General features: G+C 40.6%; 1 protein-coding gene across 4 annotated transcripts in view; it reads left to right on the top strand.

The window, feature by feature from the left end:
* Positions 1-3399: 3399 nt before the first annotated feature.
* Positions 3400-27458, top strand: part of LOC126259514 (uncharacterized) — a 71570-nt gene continuing 47511 nt past the window's right edge. Inside the window, exon 1 of one of the 4 annotated variants that reach the window (XM_049956369.1) lies at positions 3400-3544. The gene's annotated coding sequence lies outside the window, so the exon portion shown is untranslated. Of the gene's footprint in view, positions 3567-27458 lie in introns of all 4 variants that reach the window. The other 3 variants (XM_049956371.1, XM_049956372.1, XM_049956370.1) reach the window with 3 other exon arrangements.

Raw genomic sequence — 27458 nt, 5'->3', positions numbered from 1 at the left:
GTGCGTATGAAATATCGCCTCAGTTGTACGACTGGATTCGTGATTTCCTCTCAGAAAGGTCCCAGTTCATAGTAATAGACGGAAAGTCATCGAGAAAAACAGAAGTAATATCCTGCGTTCCCCAAGGAAGTGTTATTGACCCTCTATTGTTCGTGATCTATATTAGCGACGTAGGAGACAATCTCAGTAGCTGCCTTAGATTGTTTGCAGATGATGCTGTCATTTACCGTCTTGTAAAGTAATCAGATGACCAAAACGAATTGCAAAATGATTTAGATAAGATATCTGTATTGTGCGAAAAGTGGCAATTGACCTCCAATAATGAAAAGTGTGAAGTTATACATATGAGTACTAAAAGAAATCCACTAAAATGTCGATTACGCGGTAAGTCACACAAACCTGAAGGCTTTAAATTCAACTATATGCTTAGGAATTACAATTACAAATAACCTAAATTGGGACGATCACATATACACTCCTGGAAATGGAAAAAAGAACACATTGACACCGGTGTGTCAGACCCACCATACTTGCTCCGGACACTGCGAGAGGGCTGTACAAGCAATGATCACACGCACGGCACAGCGGACACACCAGGAACCGCGGTGTTGGCCGTCGAATGGCGCTAGCTGCGCAGCATTTGTGCACCGCCGCCGTCAGTGTCAGCCAGTTTGCCGTGGCATACGGAGCTCCATCGCAGTCTTTAACACTGGTAGCATGCCGCGACAGCGTGGACGTGAACCGTATGTGCAGTTGACGGACTTTGAGCGAAGGCGTATAGTGGGCATGCGGGAGGCCGGGTGGACGTACCGCCGAATTGCTCAACACGTGGGGCGTGAGGTCTCCACAGTACATCGATGTTGTCGCCAGTGGTCGGCGGAAGGTGCACGTGCTCGTCGACCTGGGACCGGACCGCAGCGACGCACGGATGCACGCCAAGACCGTAGGATCCTACGCAGTGCCGTAGGGGACCGCACCGCCACTTCCCAGCAAATTAGGGACACTGTTGCTCCTGGGGTATCGGCGAGGACCATTCGCAACCGTCTCCATGAAGCTGGGCTACGGTCCCGCACACCGTTAGGCCGTCTTCCGCTCACGCCCCAACATCGTGCAGCCCGCCTCCAGTGGTGTCGCGACAGGCGTGAATGGAGGGACGAATGGAGACGTGTCGTCTTCAGCGATGAGAGTCGCTTCTGCCTTGGTGCCAATGATGGTCGTATGCGTGTTTGGCGCCGTGCAGGTGAGCGCCACAATCAGGACTGCATACGACCGAGGCACACAGGGCCAACACCCGGCATCATGGTGTGGGGAGCGATCTCCTACACTGGCCGTACACCACTGGTGATCGTCGAGGGGACACTGAATAGTGCACGGTACATCCAAACCGTCATCGAACCCATCGTTCTACCATTCCTAGACCGGCAAGGGAACTTGCTGTTCCAACAGGACAATGCACGTCCGCATGTATCCCGTGCCACCCAACGTGCTCTAGAAGGTGTAAGTCAACTACCCTGGCCAGCAAGATCTCCGGATCTGTCCCCCATTGAGCATGTTTGGGACTGGATGAAGCGTCGTCTCACGCGGTCTGCACGTCCAGCACGAACGCTGGTCCAACTGAGGCGCCAGGTGGAAATGGCATGGCAAGCCGTTCCACAGGACTACATCCAGCATCTCTACGATCGTCTCCATGGGAGAATAGCAGCCTGCATTGCTGCGAAAGGTGGATATACACTGTACTAGTGCCGACATTGTGCATGCTCTGTTGCCTGTGTCTATGTGCCTGTGGTTCTGTCAGTGTGATCATGTGATGTATCTGACCCCAGGAATGTGTCAATAAAGTTTCCCCTTCCTGGGACAATGAATTCACGGTGTTCTTATTTCAATTTCCAGGAGTGTATAATGCTATGGGTAGAACAAACCAAAGACTGCGATTCATTGGCAGAATACTTAGAAGGTGCAGCAGGTCAACTAAAGAGACTGCTAACACCACGCTTGCCCGCCCTATTCTGGAGTGTTTCTGTGCAGTGTGAGATGCGCATCAGGTGGGACTGACGGATGACATCGAAAAAGTTCTAAGAAGTGCAGCTCGTTTTGTATTATAGTGAAATAGGGGAGCTAGTGCCACAGTCATGGTACGTGAATTGGAGTGCCAATCATTAAAACAAAGGCGATTTCATAAATTCATCTGGCGAAGTTGATAGGTAAGAAACTCATCGAAACGTTGCGACAAGACGACGCCACCATTCGGCTGATAACCCGAGAAAAATTCATCATTGGAATACGCCGAGAAAGACTGGACTCGCAAAGGCGCTTTTCGTTGCGACGGGATCTTCTCATGAAATTTCAATCACCAGTTTTCTCCTCCGATTGCAACAATATTCTGTTGACACCCTCCTACAACAGGAGAAACGATCATCACTATAAAGTAACAGAAATCAGGGCTCGCGCAGAAAAATTTAAGTGCTAGTTTTTCCCGCGCGCCGTTCGAGAATGGAACGGTAGAGAGACAGCTTGAAGATGGTTCATTGAACCCTCTGCCAGGCACTTTATTGTGACTATCCGAGTAATCACGTAGATGTAGATTGCTCAAGTGTTGGGACCCCTACGCGACAGGACTAACAGGGGATATTGAGCGTATACAGAGAAGGACAGCATGAATTGTCACATATTTGTTTAATCCATGAGAGAGTGTCACGGAGATACTGAAGGAATTGAGATGACAGACCCTTGAAGATAGACGTAAACTGTCACTAGAAAGTCTGTTAACAAAGTTTCGAGAACTGGGTTTATATAATTACTCTACGTATCGCTCACATAGGGGTTCGTGAGAATAAGATTAGAATAATTACTGCACACACAAAGCACTCAAACAATCATTCTACCCGCGCTCCACACGTGAATGGAACAGGAAGAAACCTTAATAACAGGTACAGTGGGACGTATCCTCTGCCGTACATCTCATGGTGGTTTACATTACATTACTACATTTTCCATAAATCATCATTACGACATTCTGTAATGATGTGGAACGTGTCAGTTTAACCTAAGTTTTGATTAGACTCTTTTTATAGTTACTACTTCATGTCTTAAAATTCATCTATTGAGTAGAAGGAGTTGTCATTCAGAATTTTTTTTTTAATTTGTTTTTAAATATTGGTTGGCTATCTGTCATTTGACAAATGACCAAAGATTTTTGTGACAGCATAGTTCACCCCCTTTTGTGCAAAGTGTAGATGCAGATATAGATGTAGATTGCCACAATTTGAAATGCACTGTGGAATGTTTTGATGCCGTGGGAGATAACGTGTGAACTGACCTTTAACGAAGTATAAAAATCCGCTTTCATTGTTCTTATTATATTTTAAATGTTTTGTATGCGACACGGAATTTAAAAGGACGATGAACGAGGCCATCGATCTACAAGCAATATCTTTGGCTTGACAGCTGGCGAATAGCAAGTGACAACGGAGTCTGTGCAGTGTTGCAAAACATGTAATTGTCAGGGAATGGAAGTTATGGACAAGAGGAAAAGGAATAAATGAAGGTTTCTGATTTGAACCTTTTTGGTATTGCATTGTTTTGTTTTTAAATTTCAGGGTAATCAATGAGAGCAGGAAGGCATTACTGAAAACAAAGGGTTAAAACAATTTTGTGACACGAGTTTTATTTTACGTGTTATATCTGCAGATTGCACGTGAGAGATGGATGATAATACTGTAATTATCATTAGTTACTTGTAGCTACTTACGCCAGTGTATTAGGACCTAGAGGAGGGTTTCATAATATAATTATCACGAGCTTAAAAAATGATTGTATTTCGTTATTAATATATCTTGAGTTGAAATAGAGATTCGCATTTTTGTTTGCGTGGACTGTGATAAGAGGGGAACGCTGTATCGGTTTCATGGTATAATTACTGGCCTGTTATTCATGCCGAAAGGGTTTAATAAACAGCTCCTCCTTTCACCGGAATTGAAAGGGGTGGGGGGAGAGATTTGCCATAGTTTTTTATTGGGTAAGACTGAATTCCCTTCTCTAATTTTGCGATATAACATATTCAAACAGCAATATAGTTTTTTGCTATGACAGTTGTAAATAGACGAATCCATTCCTTTACCAATCCCCTAGTGCAATAGTACTCAAATCTATTTAGAAGTGTTCTGTCATTTACCATGTTGAAAGCAGTAATTGTCTAAAACTATACCTGCTATTTGCTGTTTTTAATCAATGGCTTTTATAACAGTGGTTATGCATTCATGGATTACCGTCTCAGTTGATTTCTTACTTTGAAACCATGTTGGGAACAGGCTAATACTCCATTTTTATTTATAAAAGTTATTAACTTATTGTACTTTCTTTCCAGCATTTTTGAAAACAGGATGTTAATGCAAGGGGCAATAGTTTATAACTTTATCTTTGTCACCAGCTTTGAATATTTTAATAACTGATGAGGGAAGATGCCTGTTTCAAATGAGCAGTTACATGCAGGAGTGAGGGGACTCAATAATGTATTCGACAGACAGTTGTAAGATTTGGCTGGGCATGCTGTCAACTGCTGCTGAGTATGTTGATTTTAGTTCTGTAACAGCCCGGACTGCTTGCTCCTTGCTTACAGATCCACAAACACTGATAATTTACAGCTGTTGATCTGATTTTCTGCTGTCTTCTGATTTCCAACAAAATTAGTTTTCAGTAAATTTTCAGCCATTGCAGTGAAGTAGCTGTTGAATATATGTGCTATTTTGCTTGATTCAGTAATTACTTTATTTCTTTGTGTAATAAGACAATTTCTTGCCTGTTTCCATATTTATGATGTCCCACATTGCTTTTACTTTACTTGTAGAATTTTTATATGCGTGTCAGTCATTCTGCATTCTTTTTGTCTGTTTTATAACCTTTTGCAAAATCTTTGTGTTAGTTTTGTAGTGGGTGCGCATATCTGCTGTGACATTATTTTCCTTGCAGATTTGGCGCAGTTCTCCTTTTTCTGGCAAGAAATTCGAATCACCTTAGTAATCCAGCCATTGTCTCTTTTATTCTTTCTGATATTTACTGTTTTTAGAAGAAAGTCTGTATCAAAGTGCTTCATCAGTTTTTGTAGAAATATTTTGAATTTTGTATTCAAACTTCGTTTTTTGTAGACATCAGACCAATCTTCATTGTGAACTCTCTCTAGAAGTTCATTTGTCATTGAACTTCATAATCAGTTTGAGTCAGACCTATATCTACTGTTATTGAATGCAATTTACATTGTGCGTATTCCATAGAAAGCTTAATTTGTGATTCACAGTAGATCAACAGTTGTACTAAGTATTTAGCCAACAGTGGAGAGATTTCTCGACTGCTTGTTGCAAGTTTTCAGTCCCCTTTCAAGCAAAAGGTAATTGGTTCACGTTTTGAAAGGTTGTGCTTAAATTTTAGTCTCATTTTGTTCCTTTGTAAATTCTGTTCTATTGATTCATTTGTTTTTCATGCTATCCATTCTTGACTCTTATGCTCTTTGGAGTTGTTTATCCCCTTTCCTGGAGGCAGGCTACATGTTCGCAGGGTACATCCCCCCCCCCCCCCCACACACATCTGTGTACTATGCTTTCTAAGTGTAGCTGTGCGTATGCTCATGTGAATCCAGTTGGTGATTTCAGTATTAGTGAATCAACAAAGTATTTGTTGCACTTCTGTTTCAATCTCTCCATATAAAATTTTAAAAAAACTATTCCTCTGACATTACTTTGTAGTGTTAGGGGTGGAATTTCCATTGGAAGTTGTTAAATAGTGCTGGGTTTCTATATTGGTTTCTTTCTTAACATTCATGACCTCAAAATATTTTTTGTTGATTGCCTTTCATTTGTTTGATAAATTGTAGAAATGATGTAATTTAAAACTATAGACTGATGTTTAATTTATTCTTTATCATGTGACTAATTTTGGTCAAAGAACATTATCCAGCACAGAACTTTGTTAACAGAAGGTTTTGTATGTAAAAAATACAGTTGTAAAAGAGAAAAAAAACACAATGTCAAAATATAATATTTATAAATAATCCAGAATGAGATTTTTCACTCTGCAGCAGAGTGTGCGCTGATATGAAACTTACTGGCCAGCGTGAATCGTGCTTGGTTAGCTCAGTTGGTAGAGCACTTGCCGTCCGTGAAAGGCAAAGGTCCCGAGTTCGAGTCTCCGTCCGGCACACAGTTTTAATCTGCCAGGAAGTTTTATAAATAATGTTCAGTTGTGCAGTAGTTAGTGGACCTTCCGTGACTTACATGTCCTCTCACTGTTTATTCTTTCCTGACCCACCAATGCATTGATGTCCCCTAATAGTATATTAGCAGGTCTGTCAGGGATAGTAGATGTTATCAGCTCAGATTCTTCATTGAAGTCTCAAACTTTTGGCGATTGTCTCCACTGCCGTTATTGACTGGGACATGTGATGTGATGTGGTTTATTCATCTCATTACATACAATTTTCAAATCATTTGATTTGATGTACAGGAGACATGTCAAGGTTTACAAAAGAAACTTTTTTTTCACTTTTTTAAGAGAAATACAAAAGTTTACATTATATATTACATTTCTAAGTTACAGCTACACATGTACATAAAATAATAAATCTATTACAATCCCTGTGTTCAGATTGTGAAGCTGTCCTCAATGAATTCATCGACAGAATAACAACACTTTTCCACCAGGAGAGTAAAGAGCAATCTTTTCAGTGAACCAATCTCCATTTTAAATATATTACTGCCTTTTATTTTATTGAAAATTTTTAACCCCATATACTCTAGCGTTTGGGCATAAAGTTTTAAACGATGTGTTGGAAGTTTGAAGTTATCTCTGTGGCGAGTGCTGTAGTTGTGGTCAAAATGGAAATTGTCTAGTGTATGTTGATTTCTATATAGGAACACCACCATCTCATATATGTAAAGTGAGGGGATAGATAGTACTTTTAAATTTTTTAACAGTGGTCGACAGGATTCCCATTTTTTTGCAACACACATGTTTCTAATTACTTTCTTTTGTAATACTAGGAGCCTAGTGACATTTGCTGAATTTCCCCAGAAGATTATGCCATAACGAATAACTGACTCAAAGTAGCAGTGATAAACTATCTTTCTGGTATCCATGTTTGTGGCACCTGACAAAATACACATTGCAAATGCTAAGTTGTTCAGTTTATTTGCTAAGTAATCTATGTGTACCTTCCAATTTAAATTTTTGTCAAGATTTAGGCCTAAGAACTTCACGTGGTTTGCTTCTGTGATATCCTGATCATTGCAAGTTATCTTTATTTCACTCCTTTCTACTGATTTAGCTTCAAATTGCGTCATTTTGGTTTTAGTTACATTTAGTTTTAGTCCATTTTGATAGAACCAAGATTCAAGTTTTTCTAAAGTATTTTTGGCTTTTTCTGGAATATTTTCAGATACCTCATTTTCAATTAGAACTGATGTATCATCAGCAAATAAGACTGAATGAACATCAATAGCAAGTGGTAGGTCATTTACGTAAAAAAGAAACAGGTAGGGACCCAATATCGAACCTTGTGGGACTCCTTGGGGAACTGTTTTCCAGTCTGATGAATAATTGGTTCCATTTGAAGTTAAAATTACTCTTTGTTTCCTACCTGACTGGTAAGAGCTAAACCATTACTTTTGGGGACTGGAAGTCTGAAACTGTCTTTGAAATCCTTTTGTCAGTTATGGTATATGTTCCCGCCTACAATCCCTAATGGCTGCAGCGATTTCCAGCAACCACCAAGGCACTGTCTTCCGCCAGGGGCAACTTGAGGAACAAGGAACTGTTGATTCATCCAACTGGGGCCTGCTTCTGAATTTTATACACAACTTTTTGTCGCTCCTCACCTTCAGAGTTCGAGTTGGTGCTTTACACACTTCCTCCTGTATTCAAGAGAATGGGGTCCTGCAGGGCTCTGTACTGAGCGTCCCACTCTCTTTAGTGGTCATTAGTGGCCTCACAGCAGCTGTGGGGTCCTCATTATCGTCCTTCTTATATGCTGACAACTTTTGTATTTCATTTTGCTCATCTATTGGTGGGGCTGAACGTCGACACAGGGAGCGCTGCGGAAAGTGCAATCGTGGGCCCTCACCCACCGCTTTCAGTTTTCAGCCTCCAAGACTTGCATCGTGCACTTCTGTCGCCATTGTACAGTTCTCAACTTTATCTCGATGATCATCTTGTTAATGTAGTAGACTCTTATTGCTTTTTAGAATCGGTTTTTGATGTCCGCTTAACGTGGCTTCCCCATCTTTGTCAGGTTAAGCAAATGTGTTGACAGCAACTTAACATTCTTCGATGCCTGAGTAACACCGACTGGAGTGCAAATCGCACTACACTGTTGCAGCTATACAAAGCCCTTGTACAGTCCAGTCTGGACTATGGGAGCATGGCATATGCTTCAGCATTGCCCTCAGCTTGGCAGATACTGGCCCCTATACACCACTGTGGAGTTTGACTTGCAAAGGGAGTGTTCCAAACGAGCCCTGTGAGCAGCCTACTCGTGGAAGCTGGCGTTCCTCCGTTGCAGATCAGGCGATAACTGCTGCACACATTCGCAGCGTGCCTGACTGTCCAAATTACCATCTCCTTTTCCCTAACACGGCGACCCATCTCCTACAACGGCAGCCCAGATTGGGGATTACAATTCTAGTCCTTGTCCAGTCCCTTCTCACTGAACTCTAGTCTTTTCCTGTCCTCGGGGTCCACTCACATACACCACCATGACGTATACCTCTATCACAGCTTCATCTAGACCTCTCACAGGTTGCAAAAGACTCGGTTCACTCTGCAGCCCTCCACAGCCTGTTTCTCTCTACTCTTGTCTCATCCCAGGGTTCAGAGGTAGTTTACACGGATGGCTTGATGGATAATGGCTACGTCGGGTTTGCTTATGCTCATGCACGACATACTCACTTGCACTCCTTGCCAGATAGCTGCACTGTTTTCACTGCAGAGCTAGTAGCCATCTCTTGCGATCTTGAGCATATCTGTTCCTGCGCAGGGGAGCTCTTCCTCGTTTGTCGTGACTCCTCGAGTGCCTTAAAACCTCTCAACCAGTGCTGCCCTAGCCCATCCTTTGGTAATGGCCATCCGAGAGTCTGTTTGAGGACATAAACAATGTGGACAGTCAGTGGTCTTCGTATGGGCTGTGGGACACATTGGAATCCTGGGAAATGAACTTGCTGACAGGCTAGCCAAACAGACTACTCATAAACCGGGTCCATAGATCCACAATAAAATTGGAAATTTCATTTGACTTGTTTAGTGCAATGAAGTCATGAACCCATATTTAGCTCCATCACACAGTACCAGAAATTTCGCTTGACCTATGTAGGTCATCTACATCTATGTGATTACTCTGCTATTCACAATAATGTGCCTGGCAGAGGGTTCAATGAACCACCTTCAAGCTGTCTCTCTACTGTTCCACTCTTGAACTGCGCACAGGAGAAATGAGCACTTAAATTTGTCTGTGCGTTCCCTGATTTCTCTTATTTTATCGTGATGATCATTTCTCCCTATGTAGGTGAGTCCCAGCGGAATGTTTTCGCAGTCGGAGGAGAAAACTGGTGATTGAAATTTCATGAGAAGATCCCGTCACATCAAAAAACACCCTTGTTTTAATGATTACCACTCCAATTCACGTATCATGTCTATGGCACTATCTCCCCTATTTCGCGATAATACAAAACCAGCTGCCCTTCTTTTTACTTTTTCGATGTCATCCGTCAGTCCTACTAGATGCTGATCCCACACCGCACACCAATACTACAGAATAGGGCAGACAAGCGTGGTGTAAGCAGTCTCTTTAGCAGACGTTTTGCACTTTCTAAGTGTTCTGCCAATGAATCACAGTCTTTGATTTGCTGTACCCACAACATTATCTATGTGATCATTCCAATTTAGGTTATTTGTAATTGTAATCCCAAAATATTTAGTTGAATTTACAGCCTTCATATTGGTGTGACTTTTTGCTTAATTGAAATTTAGTGGATTTCTTTTAGTACTCGTGTGAATAATTTCACCCTTTTCTGTATTGAGGGTCAATTGCCACTTTTCGCACCATACAGATATTTTATCGAAATAAGTTTTGCAATTTGTTTAGATCATCTGATGACTTTACAAGACAGTAAATGACAGCATCATCTGCAGACAATCTAAGACAGCTACTGAGATTGTCTCCTACATCTTTAATATAGATCACGAACAATAGAGGGCCTATAACTCCTTCTTGGGGAACGTCGGATATTACTTATGTTTTTTCATCTATTACTACAAACTGTGACCTTTCCGACAGGAAATCACAAATCCACTCGCACAACTGAGGCGATATTCCATAGGCACACAGTTTTGTTAGAAGATGCTTGTGAGGAACGGTGTCAAAAGCCTTCTGGAAATACAAAAATATGGAATGAATTTGACATCCCCTGTTGGATGCACTCAGTACTTCATGAGTATAAAGAGCTAGCTGTGTTTCACAAGAACTACGTTTTCTGAATCCGTGCTGATTGTGTGTCTTCAAGGTACTTCATAATGTTCGAATACAGTATATGTTCCAAAACCGTACAGCAAATTGACGTTAGTGATATGGGCCTGTAATTCGACGGATTACTCCTACTTCCCTTTCTGGGTATTGGTGTGACTTGAGCAATTTTCCATTCTCAAATGAAGTCTATGATACGTATCACTCAAAGTCTACCATACCACAGAATCGCACACAACTCGACAAATCTCCAAAACTTACTCATATAACTAATATTGAAACTCCAACCTTACCAAAGTATGTAAAACAAACTTGTTGATACCTGCCAATCATAGTTGAACATCATTACCAACAACTAACGACACAGCCTAAAAATTCATAAAAACTGCATTAACATCAATTTCTACGTACAAGAAATGCATGATTATGCAGCTAAACCATAAAAAAGACACTTACCAACCAAAGTCAGTTGACACACAAATCTAGGGACAGCAAAAACAATGTCATAAACACAATCTCTCAAATGGCCAGCCTAAACTTCTTAAATGAGGAACCTCTCAGCATAGAAGACCCTACATTTGTGTCTTGCCAACAACACGACGTTATACTGGTTGGTGGCCTCAGATGCAGCAACTTTCCTCAATCATCATATCCATAAATTAAAAATAGAAGAAAAAGAAACATAAAAGTAAATCTCCAACTATAAACAATACACTGCAGTAATAACCCCAAACATGAAAATGAATCTATTACCCATAACTGCCAACTTGAAAGTAACTCACTTGCAAATTGCCAGAATACTACTATCACAAACAGCACTCAAAAGTGCCTAGTAAATCGCTAACATCTTACTCGGTTGACAAACATAAACAACCCACAATAGAGAGCACCACGGCATACTCAAACATGCCCTCTACAAACTTGGTCCATTTCAAAAAACATCACACACTCTGTGGCGTTGCACCACACAGTTAGGTAACTGGTCAAAGTGGACGCACGTTATCACAAACTTTGGTTGATGCATGAGAGACAAAAATTCTCTTTTTTCTGTTGTGCTCTAAGCTAATAAAATTTAATTAATTTATTTATTAAATGATAATACACACAAATCAGAATTTTACCCTTCAGAAACGTGTTGCTTATAAATAATCTGAAAGGCAAGAGAAATGGATGAGCCTTATTTGCATTCCACAGAGTTATTTGCAAAAATAAAATAATGAATTTTTCACATTATGGTAGTGTGTACACTGGTTTAAAACTGGGTACCATTTCTATCCAAGACAGCTATATATATAGTACTTTTCCTGCAAAATGTCAGTTGTCCAGTTTCAAGTCTCAAATCACAACTATTTCAGTTTGTCAGTAAGTTTGAAGTATAAACATCATGATGCTGAAAATATGTTAACTTACATGTAATTTCTCATTCTGTTTTATCTGTAAAGACTTGTGCTTATAATCTTCTTCTTCCTCCTCCTCCTCCTCCTCCTCCCAGTTTTAGACATTTGCCAATCATATTCTTTAGTTTGGTGCCTCTATTGTCTGTGTTCAGTTGCTACCTGATATCTCCACCTTTTTCTTGGAGTACCTATTGATCTTTTCCCTATTGGTTCAGAATTCATTACTATTTTAGACATTCCATTTTCATTCATTCTTATGACTTGATCTCTCCAATCAATTTATTGCTGCCTGATCTGCTCATTTATGCTTTTTAACTCAAAGTTCTTGTCTGATTGTCCTGTATCAAATCAGATAAACAATAGCCAGCTGTTATTCTCATAAAAACTCCATTGTTGCAGCTAGTATTTTTCATTGGTACCTAGCTGTTATTGTCAAAGTATTCCAGCCATAACTTTAGATGGTGTTGCCATTGTTTTGTAGAACTTCACTATGGTTTCTTTCCTCACATTTTTATCCAGTGTTCTGTATATGGTTCCATGAATACAACTGAATCTTTCAAATTTTTTCATTTGTGAAGGACGTGGTATTTTCCAAGACATTGGATTCATTCACTTGCTCTATTTTCTGCTCGTTTATTGCAGTTTTGCTTGGAACTGTGTCTTGACCCTTAAAAGCTATGACTTTTATTTTTAAGTTTAGCACTTGCCAGTAATATTTAAATTAAGAATGGGTTTTTGAAGGCTGTCCTTGCTGTCAGCTGTAAGAAGCTGGTAATCAGTAAAGAATGTTGCATACTTCTGCTGGATAGAGTAATGGGTTTAAAACTCTTACTTCTTTCAACGATTGTCTCCACATAATTGTAAATGTGCAGTAGATATCGAAAGCATTGGAGACAAACTGCATCTCTGTGGTAAGCTTAAATTTGTCGCTACTTTAACATTCTCTTTTCTGGTAATGGCAATTTTAGAACCTTGTTGCATTTGTTGGATTGCTCTTAGTAAGTGGTGTGGTGTCTCTCTTCTGTTTACTAGTTCCTGCAGTGTTCTCCTATTTACACCGCCAAAGGCTTCCACATAGTCAGTAGGTAGCAAATGTGTTTCTCTATTATATTGTGCATCCTTTTCAATTATTTTTCTTTTTACATGTGTTGCCTGAATGGCAACCGCCCCCTCTGAGTTCAGTTTGCTCCTTGAATAAACTATTCCCAAAAATTGCAGAGAGTTTTCGTGTTATTATCTTGAAAAACATCTTGGTCCAAGGTTGTGTAATGAAATACTATAATTGTCGGAGTATTTTCCTCTCCCCTTTCTTAAGTATATTTGTTACTGTGACTAATTTTCAGCTGTTTGGAATTTCCATCATAGTTCAGCATTTGTTGAAGAAGAGAAGTAACATAATTTCATAAGAGGAGACACAAACTTCATCAATTCAGTGTGTGTGTTGCTGTATCCTGATGTCTACCCGTTTTTCACTTTTTGTAGCACATCCTCTAATTCTGTCTCCTCTTCCATTTGCTTCGTACTCTTTTGTCCAAAGCTTTTTATAGAAATCTAACCATTGTAACTTACTTATCACTTAAACATTCATATTTTTTATCTTTATTAAAGTACTTCATTACATTGTATGAAAATTCTTGCCTTCTATGAATAGAATTTTTTACTGTCTAACTGACCTGCTGTGACTTCACCCTAATTCACGTGTGCTAATATGCCTCCGGTAGCTGTGCCTCAGTCGAGTCTGTCATAGGTAGGCTATTTTACATTATGTGTTCCACACCAGGTTTACAGTCGAAAACACTTCAGTTGCACTTTGACATTAAATAACTGTTTATGGCCAGCTTGAGTCTCAATTATCATAATTTATGTGCAGATAAATGGTTGGTCACATACTACATTCTGTTGATGTCCCATAATATGATTGTTCGAGTGCAGTAACTTTACATAGACATACTGATTCACAATAATTTACGTGTGGTGAGTAAATCCTTAAGACATTTTCACAAATCACTTTCCTTGGAATATAACAGTCAACTCAGTACATAGACAATGTGTACAGTAAGTATAATTTGGAAATAATGTGGTTCACAGTCCAACACTATTGTCAGAGATTGCAGAATGCATTGTTCAAGATAACACAGTTCATGAAATGAATTGAGAGTTCACAGTCAATAATTGAAAAATAGTCACACTGTAAACTCTCTAACATGGAATTTACATAAAACTCTGCCCAACGTGATTTATGCTAACTTGTCTGCCTACATTGTGCAGTAATTTTGAGCACAGATCTTGCTCATATTATGACCTTCCGCAGACTGACTAAAATGGCTTCCAGCAGTCTCTCTTTTATAGGATAACATTAATTAAAACTGAAGTTTCTGTTGTTGTTTACTGGAGTTTTTTAAGTGACAATTAAAAATTTACATTCCTAATTAACTGATTAGTGGAGAGAGTTTCTTCTGAATGTGAACTTTTAGATACAACAATAACTTCTATTGAATTATGCTGTCTAGCTTGCCAAAATATGGGATTCTACTTCAGTAACAATGTTTTAGTTAAGAATGCTAATTAATCTGAAACTAAAGGTTTGCAAATGTTACTGCCATATCTTCGACATTGGCTGTACAATTGCTTCACTCATTTGTATATATTTTTGATCTACTTTATCAGGTCATTAGTTATTGGGTATATGTTTACATATGAATTATTATAAAAAAGTTAAATGTTACTGGTATTTGTAATTAGCATGGTTTTGAGGTAAACCAATTACACTTATGAGTTCTGACTAACCAAAAGAATCTAATCGATCTTAAAGAAGACATGTTAAGTTGCAGACAGGCACAATTAAAAGACACTTACATAAAGCTTTCAGTCACAGCCTTCATCAGCAAAAGAGAAAAACACACCATTCATAAACACAAGCACACGTCATGCACATATGACCACGAACTCCAGTATGTCGGGCCAGAATGCAACTACCACAGGGGATGAAGCAGCAATCTGGAGGGGGGGGGGGGGGGGGGGAGGGAGATTGTAGTGTTTGGGTGCAGAGAGAGAGACAAACGCTGTCTGGTGGAATTTACAGAGACTAGGACTAGAATGCCAACAGGGAGAGTGTCAGGAGGTTGAGGTGCAGGGAGGTTGTGGTGCACCACAACTTCCTGACACTCTCCCTGTTGGCACTCTTAATCTCTGCAAACTCCACCAGACAGCATTCGTCTCTCTCTCTCTCTCTCTCTCTCTCTCTCTCTCTCTCTCTCTCTCTCTCTCTCTCTCCTCCCCTCTCCCCCCTCCCCCCTCTTACTCCCTCCACCCATACGCTACAATCCCTTCCCCTTCTCTCCCCTCCCGCACCCCCCCCCCCCCCGAAAGCTTTATGTAAGTGTGCTTTAATTGTACCTGTCTGCAACTTATTGTGTGTTCTTTACAGTAAGTAACAATCTGTCTTTTCCTATATTGTTGATATTCCTACCTGAAGTTTCCATTGTTCAGTGAATAATAATAATAATAATAACCAGGCATAACGTCTGAGAAAGGAAAGAAATAATAATGATAATTGGGTAACTGTGATTTAATAGTCAAGATTTTGGGTACTGTGCACAGACCATATAAATAATACTGTAGATTTGCAAAATCAAATTTTAAAAAATAAAAATTTTGGGGAAAATAAAAACATAATGGGGAAAAATACACCTGCTTTGTTACAACACAGAGTTGCTTCACTCCTGTTGTTAGTTTTTTTTGTATTCATCTTTATCTTGTCTGGATTTGTAGTAGTTTGTGATATACAACTTTTTTCTTTTAAGGAATCTCTCTGAATCATCGTTCTAGTATATTAATGTATTTTAATTTCTTGGACTTCTTCCTTTGATTTCTACAACTAGTGGCTTCTTGAGCAGTTTTTGCTATTATAGTTCTGATGTTATCCCACTCTTATTGCAAATCTCTCTCTTATTGTGTACTTATGTTTATACAGTCAGTTCTCATACAATTTACTGAGGAGTTTCTTTTTAGCAGGTAGGTTTTCTGCTGCTTTTTGGTCGTACAAAATTTTATTCAGGAATCCTTTGGTCATGGAATGGCTGACTTTGTGTCACTACACTCTTATTGGTTAACTACTACTTACCAGATTCGTGAGAGCTCTATTTCACAAATATGTAGATTAAAACCACCCAATTTGTGTCGAATGAGTTTGCTATTGGTGATGAGGCATTAATATCACGATTGAATGTTGTACATGCTGACTGCCACATAATTCATTGTTTACAAATGAAGGAGGAGGTGGCGTCGGACACGTCGGACGTTGAGGCCGAAGAGGAGGTTGTATGCATTTCGTCGGACGAGGATGATGACCCGGGGTCGCCGTGCACGCCCGAGGCGTTGGATACGCCGACGGAACATTCTGACTAGGCCATATTTCGGCAGGATGTGTAAATGGCGTACGGAGTATACACAGTCCGACGGTTTACGATTTGAATATGGGAAAATGGGGGCAACAGAGAAATATGATGAGAATGCTCAGAACTTCAGTACTCTTCATTATAATTAGTTATCTGCTATAGCTCTGACTTTGGTGCATTATCCATCTTGATTTGCATCTTTTACCCAAAGATCTCTTACTTTTTCCCAGTGATGTAACATACCCCCAGTTGTTTTAGTTTTGCGAGGCAGGCAAAATGCAGTTGGCCTGGGAAATATCTACAAGACTGACTTTGCAAACTGCCCATCACAGAAACTGATGGAAACTGTGATTTCGATGCACCAGTCAGTTGTTGTCACACTTGTGCGCATGCGTGTCCTCTGTATGCTCTGTACCAAGTACTTCACTGAATCATTATGTGTGAGTTAGTGAGAGGAGCAGTTGTGTTTTGTCACCAGCTAAATGCGACACAAAGTGATGGTAGTGATAAAATGGCATGTGTTTGTTGTTGAGTGTTATGCGAGAAAAACAGCGTTCATGCGAATGTGTGCAGAACTGTTTGTGCGAGCGTTTAAGACGGGAAGTGTTTAGGCAAAACCTCCAGCAAAGTCTGCAATGTAAATCTTGGTGAAAAAGTGACACACAACAGGCTCTGTAATGAATAAAAACCTCAACCATCCAAAAAGTTTGAACATCTTAAGATGTTCAAGTGAAGAGAACCCTGTAACAATGCCATTTACGAGTGTGAGTGGTAATTACGAGATCATCATGCTGAAACATTATCAAAAAGGACCTTCATCTGTATCCTTAAAAATTTACTGTTGTGCACAGATTAAAGATTCCAGGTGAACTTTCACTCATTGAGTTGTGCTAATGGTTTCTGAGTGAAGTGGAATCCGGACAGTCTTCAATTCTTCAGATGAGGCCTGGATTAGCTTGTCAGTATGTGTGAAATTACAGAACATTTACCAATATACATCAGAGTATTCCCAACAGTGCTTTGAAGAGCCATTGCATAATTACGAGATGGGTGTTTGGTCCACAGTGTCTGACATCCGCATTGTAATGAGATTCTTTCACCAAACTGTGAATGCTAACTTGTCTCTTCAGAAACATTTAACCGATATGTGGATCAACTCACAGAAGATGAACAACTGTATGGATAGTTTCAGCTAGACGAATCAACGGCACAAATTGCGATGACAACCTTGTCATGAGCACGTGAGTTGTTTGGAGAAGAGTGGACTTTCAGCAGAAACACTGCAATCTCCTGGTTACCGTGATCATGTGATCTCCCTGTGATTCTTGGGTGTGAGGTTAACTGAAAAGTCTGCTGTACTCAAATAATCCTCACGCACTACAAGAGCCAGCAAAACACTGGAAACACTGTCACTACTGTCTCTCGGGTAGAGCTGCTGAGCGCGCCTCAGTTCAGTAAAGCGAGCAAAGCAGTGCATCGACGTCAACGGTAGCATCCTCTGTCATGTTCATTAACAAGGGACAACTTTGTGTCAGTCTTATTATAAACATTTTATTGGGCCATTATTATTTTGCCCACCATGTATATCTTTTAAAAATGTTTTACATTCTCGAGCCTTAATGTTTTTACCATGCTTTTTGTATACTTCTAATTTCCTTCTAGAAGTTTCCTCTTTCCTTCTTAATGTTACCAATGTTGCATCTTAGTTCTTGCAAGCAGTTGCTTCTGTATGTGTTTCTGTGGACTGCTGTTGTCGATTCTTTTGTTGAAGAACATTTTGTGTGATGAGGCGGCATCGAGTCTTTCAGTTTGATTGTTTCAAGTATATTGTATATGCCTTTCATATGAAATCTGATAAAAGTAATATCTTTATTGTCAACTGAGTGAGGTGCTGCAGTGGTTAGCACATTGGAACCGCATTCAAGACGACGACCGTGCAAACTCACCCCCAGCCATCACGATTTAGGTTTACCGTGATTTCCCTAAATCGCTTCAGGCAAATCCTGGAATGGTTCCTTTGAAAGGGCACAGCTGACTTCCTTCCTCATCCTTACCTAATGCTATGGGACGGATGACCTCGCTGTTTAGTACCCTCCCCCAAACCAACCAGCCAACCTATCTTTATTATCTTGGAACTCAGAAACAGACACTTCTCTCTTGGCCTGTGCATTTTCAAACAGAGAAAATCAATTCATAACTCAGTGTTTTACAATGTTAGGTTGTATTGCAACCAATATTATTCTGTTTGCCTGGCTCCTGTAGTTGCCTTTAGAAATCTGTAATAACTTGAACAGAAGACAGTTGTGACATCCTTAAAAAAAAATCATAGGGAGCGTTATTAAGTGCAGGCAGTGTGACCTGACTCATCTTGTGGAAGAACTCCCAGCTAAACTTGAGGTTGCGGTTCCACTGACTTATACCAGAGAAATATTGTGGGAATGTTCTGACCTTTGTAATTCTAGTACATGAACTAATTGCAAGGATTTCCAATCATACTGTTTAAAAGATACAGACATGCTTCAACAGATTTTAATGGCAGAGCAGTACTATAGCGCATAGGTTGACGTCCCATTGAGTAAGTAGCTAACATCGCAAAGGCCAATATACAGGGTGTTCAGAAACAGTCTGAAAAGTTGTAAGGTTGTTGCATGGTATGTCGTGCTGAGAAATAAATGTGAGAGAAAAAATTCAGCACGTCACACCATTTCTGATTTAATTAGCACTGAAGTTAGCCAGTCAGGCCATTGTGCACACAAATTCAAGTGACCCACCAGAGGTGATGTCATCAAATATGTTTTTCATTTGGTTTCCTAAAACAACAAGCGAGCGATACAAAAATTGGATGTGGGACATTAGTAAGGATCAAACCTGAACCAGAGGCTGAGCAGCCTCGTGCAGTAACATGTACACTTTGAGAACAACTGACACTAATTATGTCTAGCGGGCTGGTTGAATTTGCACACACAATGACCTGATTGGTCAACTTCAGAGCTAATTAACTTGGACATTGTGCAGTCTATCGAATTTTCTCTTAACAATTATTTCTCAGCAAAACTTGCCCTGTAACACCGTTACGACTTTTTCAGACTGTTCCTGACCGCTTTGTACACTCCAGGAAAATATGTTTGGAGCCAGCAATAAAACAGGAAATTCTTCAGTGTGAAATGTGTCTGTCGTGCTTGTCAGTCTCCAGAATGTTCAGAAAGTAGAATTTTTTTTTAGTATAAAAGTTAAAAGTGTGTTTTTATTATTCTAGAAGGTAAATAGTATTCAAAGATGCCTTAGAGACAGTTTGAAGTTGGAAGCTAAATAGTCCAACAGTGCCCAATAAAAAATCATTTGAATTTTTTACTGTGGAGAACTGCAGCATATATGTCTCCAAGAAACTAGAATTGTTGGTAAATGCAGTAGTTGCCATTGTAACATTGAAACAATACAATATCAGAATTCCACCGACCAGCTTTTATTCTGCTTCCACATGAAGGAATATACTAAGACACTGAGTGACACAGTAGTCACCACACACACACACACACACACACACACACACACACACACACACACACAGTAAGGCACTGTGTAACAGTGAAGTGTACATTTGGCACATAAACATTAGAGATGCCGAGGACCTGGTGTGCCGTCTTGTATCAGGCTGTTTTGCACACGGTGCAGTGCTTCCTGCACCGTCTGTGCTGATGTGACGTGGCCTCTGTAGGCCAGCTGTGGAGGCACGCACTGTTTAATTGTGCGCGCTCACTGTATAGGGTTGCAGCATTCCTTCCCTGTGGAGAAAAGAAATCTGTGTCATCACACGAGAACAGTCTGAAATGGTGTGGGCACGGACACCTACAGCACCTAATCCTCCACAAGAGACTGTAAAGGAGCATCGGTGATGGAGGCACCAGATCCTTGTCCACCTCCGTGCAGGCACTCGACAACAGAGGGGGCAGAAAGACGGGAGAGGCAGTGGTGGTGACGTGCCACGGAGATGGAGGTGGCACCGTGCCAATTACTCCGCCTGGTGATGGTCACACCTAGAACAGAGGTGGCACAGGAGCCGGAGGTGCTTGCCCCACGCTGCGGGAGCCAGCAAGGTGAGCACTGGTGGCTGGCCGGGCTATGGCTGCCAACTGGAGTGAACCTAAACGAGCTCAAGAACATGTTAAGGGCTTCCGTGGGAGGAGATTGCATGATATATTTTTTCATCTTAGTTTTGAAAGTACAGACCACCTGCTCTGCCTCACCATTGGACTGTGTATGAAATAGATGGTTTGGGGGATGGAGGGGGGCCGAGGTGGCACAAATTGCCTTGTTTGTCAGGGGTATATGGCAATCCTTCAGAGCAAAAAAATCTTTGTGAGAGTTGTGACCGTAGCCACTGTGGATGTGAATGGGCAGTGAACCACATGAGGAAATTTTGCGAAAATGTCAACTACTACAAGCCAAAAGGAGTTAAGGAAGGGGCCTGCATAATCAGCGCAAACATAGTGCCAGGGCTGCTGGGGGTTCATTGGGAAAGAGAAGCCCGTGCTGCTGCTAAATTGGTGGCACATATCGCACAGGCTGCCACAGGATGTGTGATCTCATTGCCGATACTTGGTCAAAACATGTGGTCACGGGCCAGCAATATCGTATGAGAAACACCCCATCGGCCCAGGTGGAAAAGGCACATGACGACGTGCCACAGTGCAGACGGGATCACGACACTTGGCATCGATTCTTCATTAGCGGACAGTAACACACCTTCAAGAATGGAGCGGCAGTGGCAGGGAGCATATAATAAATGTGCAAGAGATCTGATGCCCGACCTGGTGGTTTATGCAGCCAGCTGTGATGGACAAATTGAACAACCTGACATAAGACAGGATCGACCGCGACAGTTTCCGAAATCCGAAAACTGGTAACGGGAAAACTACCCACAGCGTTTTGGGCTTTGACATCCACATGGAAACACAACAGTTCATCCTGATCAAATGCTGGATTGGGTTGCTGTTAACTTTTACAACAGTTACCAATGGAGTAGATAATTCACTAGAGGAGATAGACATGACAACAACCAAGGACATAAGTTGTTTGAGTTTTGATTTTATTTGCTTCCATAGAGCTATAGGGATTGGGCATCCACGCAAGAGATGGGGTCACCATTGATTTCATTGTGATGTGAGCCTCGAAAGTGACAGCGCACACTAAGCTTCCAAAAGCAGGAAGGAAAATTCCGAGCAGAGCACATCCAGTTGTTGACACAGAACTTGATCCGATACCAGATGCACTTTGACAGAAATAGAGAATCCACAAATTTTATGAAGACGTGTAACCCAAATAAGGTATCAGTGTTGGCATCATCCACCAATAGAAAGGCCAAAATGCCAAACAACTGCTTTATACGCTGCTGGGGTAGAAAACTGTCCAATATGGGTATTTATTGTTTCTTTTGACTCGCCAACCAACGAGAGATGGGATAATGTTGGTGACCCCAGATACACAAATGTCTTAGAATTTAACATAGTCACTGCCACACATGTGTCTAATTGCATTTTTCACATCTTGCCCATAACAAGTACCTCAATATAAAGTTATTTTAGGGCTACAATCACTTGGGAAACACTATTCAAATCCATGTTCATGTCTGATGAAGGGGGTAGATAGTTGCACACAGATGCAGTGTACATGTTTTTTTCTAAAACAGTTGCACGTTGCCGCACAGTTTGGCATGCGGCGTGCTTGTGTTGAGCAAAACAATACGGGCATGATGAGAGAGGAGCACACGGCCAGTGTTGTGATGATGTCTGCTGTTGTAGTTAGCATGTCGCTGCCCCATGTGTCGCGAAGGCTACGATTGCACGCTTGTGATGTCATCTCCGCCCTTTAAACTAACCGACAGTGGCTGAGGAGGAGAAGCAAGAGTGGCTACTTCACACCAAGCTTCTATCTGGTTTCCTGCTTCCATAGATACACTATGTGATCAAAAGTATCCGGATGCCTGGCTGAAAATGACTTAAAAGTTCATGGCATCCTCCATCGGTAATGTTGGAATTCAGTGTGGTGTTGGCCCACCCTTAGCCTTGATGACAGCTTCCACTCTCGCAGGCATACATTCAGTCGGGTGCTTGAAGGTTTCTTGGGGAATGGCAGCCCATTCTTCATGGAGTGCTGCTCTGAGGAGAGGTGTCAATGTCGGTCAGTGAGGCCTGGCTCAAAGTCGGTGTTCCAAAACATCCCAGAGGTGTTCTATTTTTATTTATTTATTTATTTTTTTTATTTACACTTCAAGTTCCATAGGACCAAATTGAAGAGCAAATCTCCAAGGTCATGGAACATGGCAGTACGTGAAATTACAACATAAAAGTAATAGCGGATAAAAATAAATTGTTTATGAAACCGAAAAAAGTCAATCCATAACTTTAAGTAAATGCAATGAACAATACATCACGAATCAGCTTAATTTTTCAAGGAACTCCTCGACAGAATAGAAGGAGCGACCCATGAAGAAACTCTTCAGTTTCGATTTGAAAGTGTGTGGATTACTACTACTATTTTTTAGTTCAAGTGGTAGCTTATTGAAAATGGATGCAGCAGTATACTGGACACCTTTCTACAAGAGTTAGGGAAGTCCAATCCAAGTGCAGGTTTGATTTCTGCCGAGTATTAACTGAGTGAAACTGCATATTCTTGGGAATAAGCTAATATTGTTAACACGAAATGACTGTAAGGAATATATATATTGAGAGGCCAATGTCAAAATACCCAGACTCGTGAACAGGGGTTGACAAGAGGTTCGTGAACTTACACCACTTATGTTCCGAACTGCCCGTTTCTGAGCCAGAAATATCCTTTTAGAATGGGAAGAGTTACCTTAAAATATAATACCATAGGACATAAGTGAATGAAAATAAGGATAGTAGATCTTGTCAAACGATCACTCACTTCAGATACTGTTTGAATAGTAAAAATGGCAGCATTAAGTCTTTGAACAAGATCCTGAATGTGGGCTTTCCATGACAGTTTACTATCTACCTGAACATCTACAAATTGGAACTGTTCTGTTTCACTAATCATATGCCTATTCTGTGAAATTAAAACATCAGGTTTAATTGAATTGTGTGTTAGGAACTGTAAAAAACGAGTCTTACTGTGATTTAGCGTTGGTTTATTTTCTACAAACCATGAACTTAACGTCATGAACTGCCCTATTTAAAACCAAGCCAATGTTGTGCACAACATCCCTTACTACCTAGCTAGTGTCATCAGCAAACAGAACTATTTTATAGTTACCCGTAATACTAGAAGGCATATCACTTATATAAATAAGGAACAGGAGTGGCCCCAACACTGATACCTGGGGCACCCCCCACTTTACTGTACCCCACTCAGACCTCACATCACAGCCATTCTCAACATTGTGAATAATGGCCACTTGCTGTCTGCTGCTAAAGTAAGAGGTGAACCAATTGTGAGCTACTCCTTGTATTCCATAATGGTCAAACTTCTGGAGCAATATTTTGTGATCAACACAGTCAAACACCTTAGTTAAATCAAAAAATATGCCTAGCATTCAAAACCTTTTGTTTAATCCATCCAGTGCCTCACAGAGAAAAGAGAATACTGCATTTTCAGTTGTTAAACGACTTCTAAAGCTGAACTGTACATTTGATAGCAAATCGTGTGATATAAAATGATATATTATTGTTACATACGTAGCCTTTTCAGTAACTTTACTAAATACTGATGGCATAGAAATAGGTCTAAAATTGTCTACATTATCCCTTCCTCCCTTTTTATAAAGCATCTTTACTACTGAGTACTTTAATCTTTCAGGAAACTGACCATTCCTAAAGGAAAAATTACAAATAAGACTAAATAACATGTGCACCACAGTACTTTAATATTCTGCTAGGCCCTCCATCATATCCATGAGAGTCCGTGGTCTCCAGTGATTTAATTATTGACCCCTCTCCCCCTTGTCTGTATCACAAACGAGTATTTCAGACATCAGTCTCAGAAAAGAATTTGCCAAGAAAGTTATACGATTCCCTGTAGAAACTAAATTTTTTATTTAATTCACCAGCACTGCTCAGAAAATGATTGTTAAATACTGTACATATATCTGATTTATCAGTAACAAATATTTTTATTACAAACTGAGTTTATATCATCTACCTTGTGCTGCTGACCAGACACTTCCTTTACGACTGACCATATGGTTTTAATTTTATCCTGTGACTTAGCTATTCTATTTGCGTACCATACACTCTTTGCCTTACTGATAACATTTTTAAACACCTTACAGTACTGTTTGTAATGGGCTACTGTAGCTTGATTGTGACTACTTCCAACATTTTTATAATTCCCACTTTGTTCTACATGATATCCTTATCCCACTAGTCAGCTACCCAGGCTGCCAATTACTGCTAGTACCCCTTTTACAACCTTCTAATGGAAAGCAACTCTCAAAGAGCATGAGAAATGTGTTAAGGAAGGCATTACATTTATCATCTATGGTACTGGCACTATAAGCATCCTGCCATTCTTGTTCCTTGCCGAGGTTTAAAAAACTGTCTATTGCTGTTGGATTAACTTTCCTACATAGTATGTAATTATATGTGACGTGTGTGAGTACAAAAGCCTTTTAGTGTTAAAATTTGTGCATCTTGGTCTGAAAGTCCATTCACCCTTTTACTAACAGAATGCCCATCTAGTAATGAAGAATGAATAAAAACATTGTCTATGGCTGCACTACTGTTCCCCTGCACTCTAGTTGGAAAACACACAGTCTGCATCAGATTATATGAATTTAGGAGATCTACCAACATCCTTTTTCTTGCAACGTCATATAAAAAAATTTATATTTAAGTCGCCACATATAACTAATTTCTGGTACTTCCTACAAAGTGAATAAAGAGCCCTCTCTACCTTGAACAAAAATGCTTTGAAGTCAGAGTTAGGGGACCTATAAACAATAACAATTAGAAGTTTAGTTTCACTGAATTCAACTGCCCCTGCACACCATTCAAATATCTGTTCAATGAAGTATCATGATACATCTATGGACTCAAATGGAATACTGTTTTTTACGTACATAGCAACTCTCCCACCTCGCAAGGAACTCCAGCCAGCTAATCTGTCTCCTGGTAAAGTAAGCCTCTGAATTGTCAAATTATTTAAGTGGTGCTTCGATATACCAATAATTTCAGAGTCAGCATCTTTAAACAGTTCACTAACTTTATCTCTAATACCTCTTATATTTTGATGAAATATACTAATTCCTTCTCCTCTGAGGGTGAGCCCTTAGTTAGAGGGACTTCCTTTAAGCAGAACTACAGGAATTTTCCATGGGTGATTCCACCACCACCCACTACACTGTCACCTATAAGCTTTGCCAGCCTCCCCTTCCCATACCTATTTAGATGCAGGCCATGCCTAGTGAAACCTGATCTGCTGATAGACCCATGCCCTCTGCCATCAGCACCCTCTCCAGCCCCACGATAATGCGCCTAACAGCCACATTAAGCTGATGAGGATTCAGGCCAGGACTCTGTGCAGGCCAGTCCATTACAGGGATGTTATTGTCACGTAACCACTCCGTGCATTATGAACAGGTGCTCGATCGTGTCGAAAGATGTTGTTGCCATCCTCAAATTGCTCTTCAACAGTAGTAAGCACACTGGCAGGTGATGTTTCCATCGGATCGCTACATTGTGTACCGTGATTCGTCTCCACAATGTTTTTCCACTGTTTAATTGTCCAATATTTATGCTCCTTACACTAAGCGAGGCTTTGTTTGGCATTTACTGCCGTGATGTGTGGCTTACGACCAGCCGCTTGACCGTGAAATCCAAGTTTCCTCACCTCCCACCTAACTGTCATAATACTTGCAGTGGATCCTGATGCAGTTTGGAATTCCTGTGTGACGGTCTGGATAGATGTGTGCCTATTATACATTACAACCCTCTTCAACTGTGAACGGTCTCTGTCAGTCGACAGACGAGGTCGGCCTGTACACTTTTGTGCTGTACGTGTCCCTTCATGTTTCCACTTCGCTACCATATCGGAAACAGTGGACCTAGGGATGTTTAGGAGTGTGGAAATCTCATGTACAGACATATGACACCCAATCACCTAATCACGTTCGAAGTCCCCGAGTTCCGTGGAGCACCCCATTCTGCTCACTCGTGGTATCTAATCACTACTGATGTCGTTGATATGGAGTACCTGGCAGTAGGTGGCACCACAAAGCACCTAATATGAAAAAGTATGTTTTTGGGGGTGTCCAGATACTTTTGATCACATAGTGTACTTCAAAATACTGGGAAATGTTCAAAACCTCTGTGTGAGAAAGATTTTAATGTTATAAAGCACGTTCACAATCTTCTCTATCAGGGGCTAAGTGTATTGTAATATCAAGAACCATCAAATCAGCGTATGAGTCACACTGAGCTTCAGTGATGACTAGGCCGTTGCCATTCCACTGCCAAATCTCTGTACGACTGTTGTGGCCACTTCTGACAACAGTAGAAATCAAATGTGAACAGCAATAACATCTGTATGTTTACAGTAATAAGTAGATAGCAGCTGACAAATTGCATCAACAGTGAGACAGACAGATTCCTAAAGAGGAGCAAGCTGACACAAAAGGTGATAATCACGATGAGAAATCCACGACAGAAAGAAAGTCTTGCACACGTGGGGGTCAGTAACACTAAAAGGTTGGAAATGTTGCCAAAGGTATCTTTATGTGCATCCCAATCTTGTGCAGAATCATTGTGCAGAGGAAACAGTGAGGGTTGCATCAATTGCAGTGAACCCTAATGCGTCAACGAGGCTGCCAAATTGATTAGTGTCACGGGGAGTGCCTGCTGTCGGTTGGTGAGAGATTGCTGCTGTTCGACATGGGAGTGAAGAATTTCCCCCATTGAAATGCCGGGCATAGTGCCCCGTGAAACGAAACACGTGTAGTAGAATACCGCACTCGTCACAAAAAGTACTGGAACATTGCACAAACACTACCAGAGTTCCCACCAACCAACTTTTATTCCACTTCCACATGAAGGAGTATACTAAGGTACTGAATGAAATAGTAATCATTATAGATACATATAACCAAGGAGTACAATAAGGCACAGTCTAACAGTGAAGTGTACATTTGTCGCATAAACATTATAGTGG

The sequence above is a fragment of the Schistocerca nitens genome, chromosome 5 (assembly GCF_023898315.1).
Source record: "Schistocerca nitens isolate TAMUIC-IGC-003100 chromosome 5, iqSchNite1.1, whole genome shotgun sequence".
In the NCBI taxonomy this organism is placed as follows: Eukaryota; Metazoa; Arthropoda; class Insecta; order Orthoptera; family Acrididae; genus Schistocerca; species Schistocerca nitens.
Note: the sequence above shows the minus strand (reverse complement) of the source record. Positions and strands in the feature narration are given on the sequence as shown.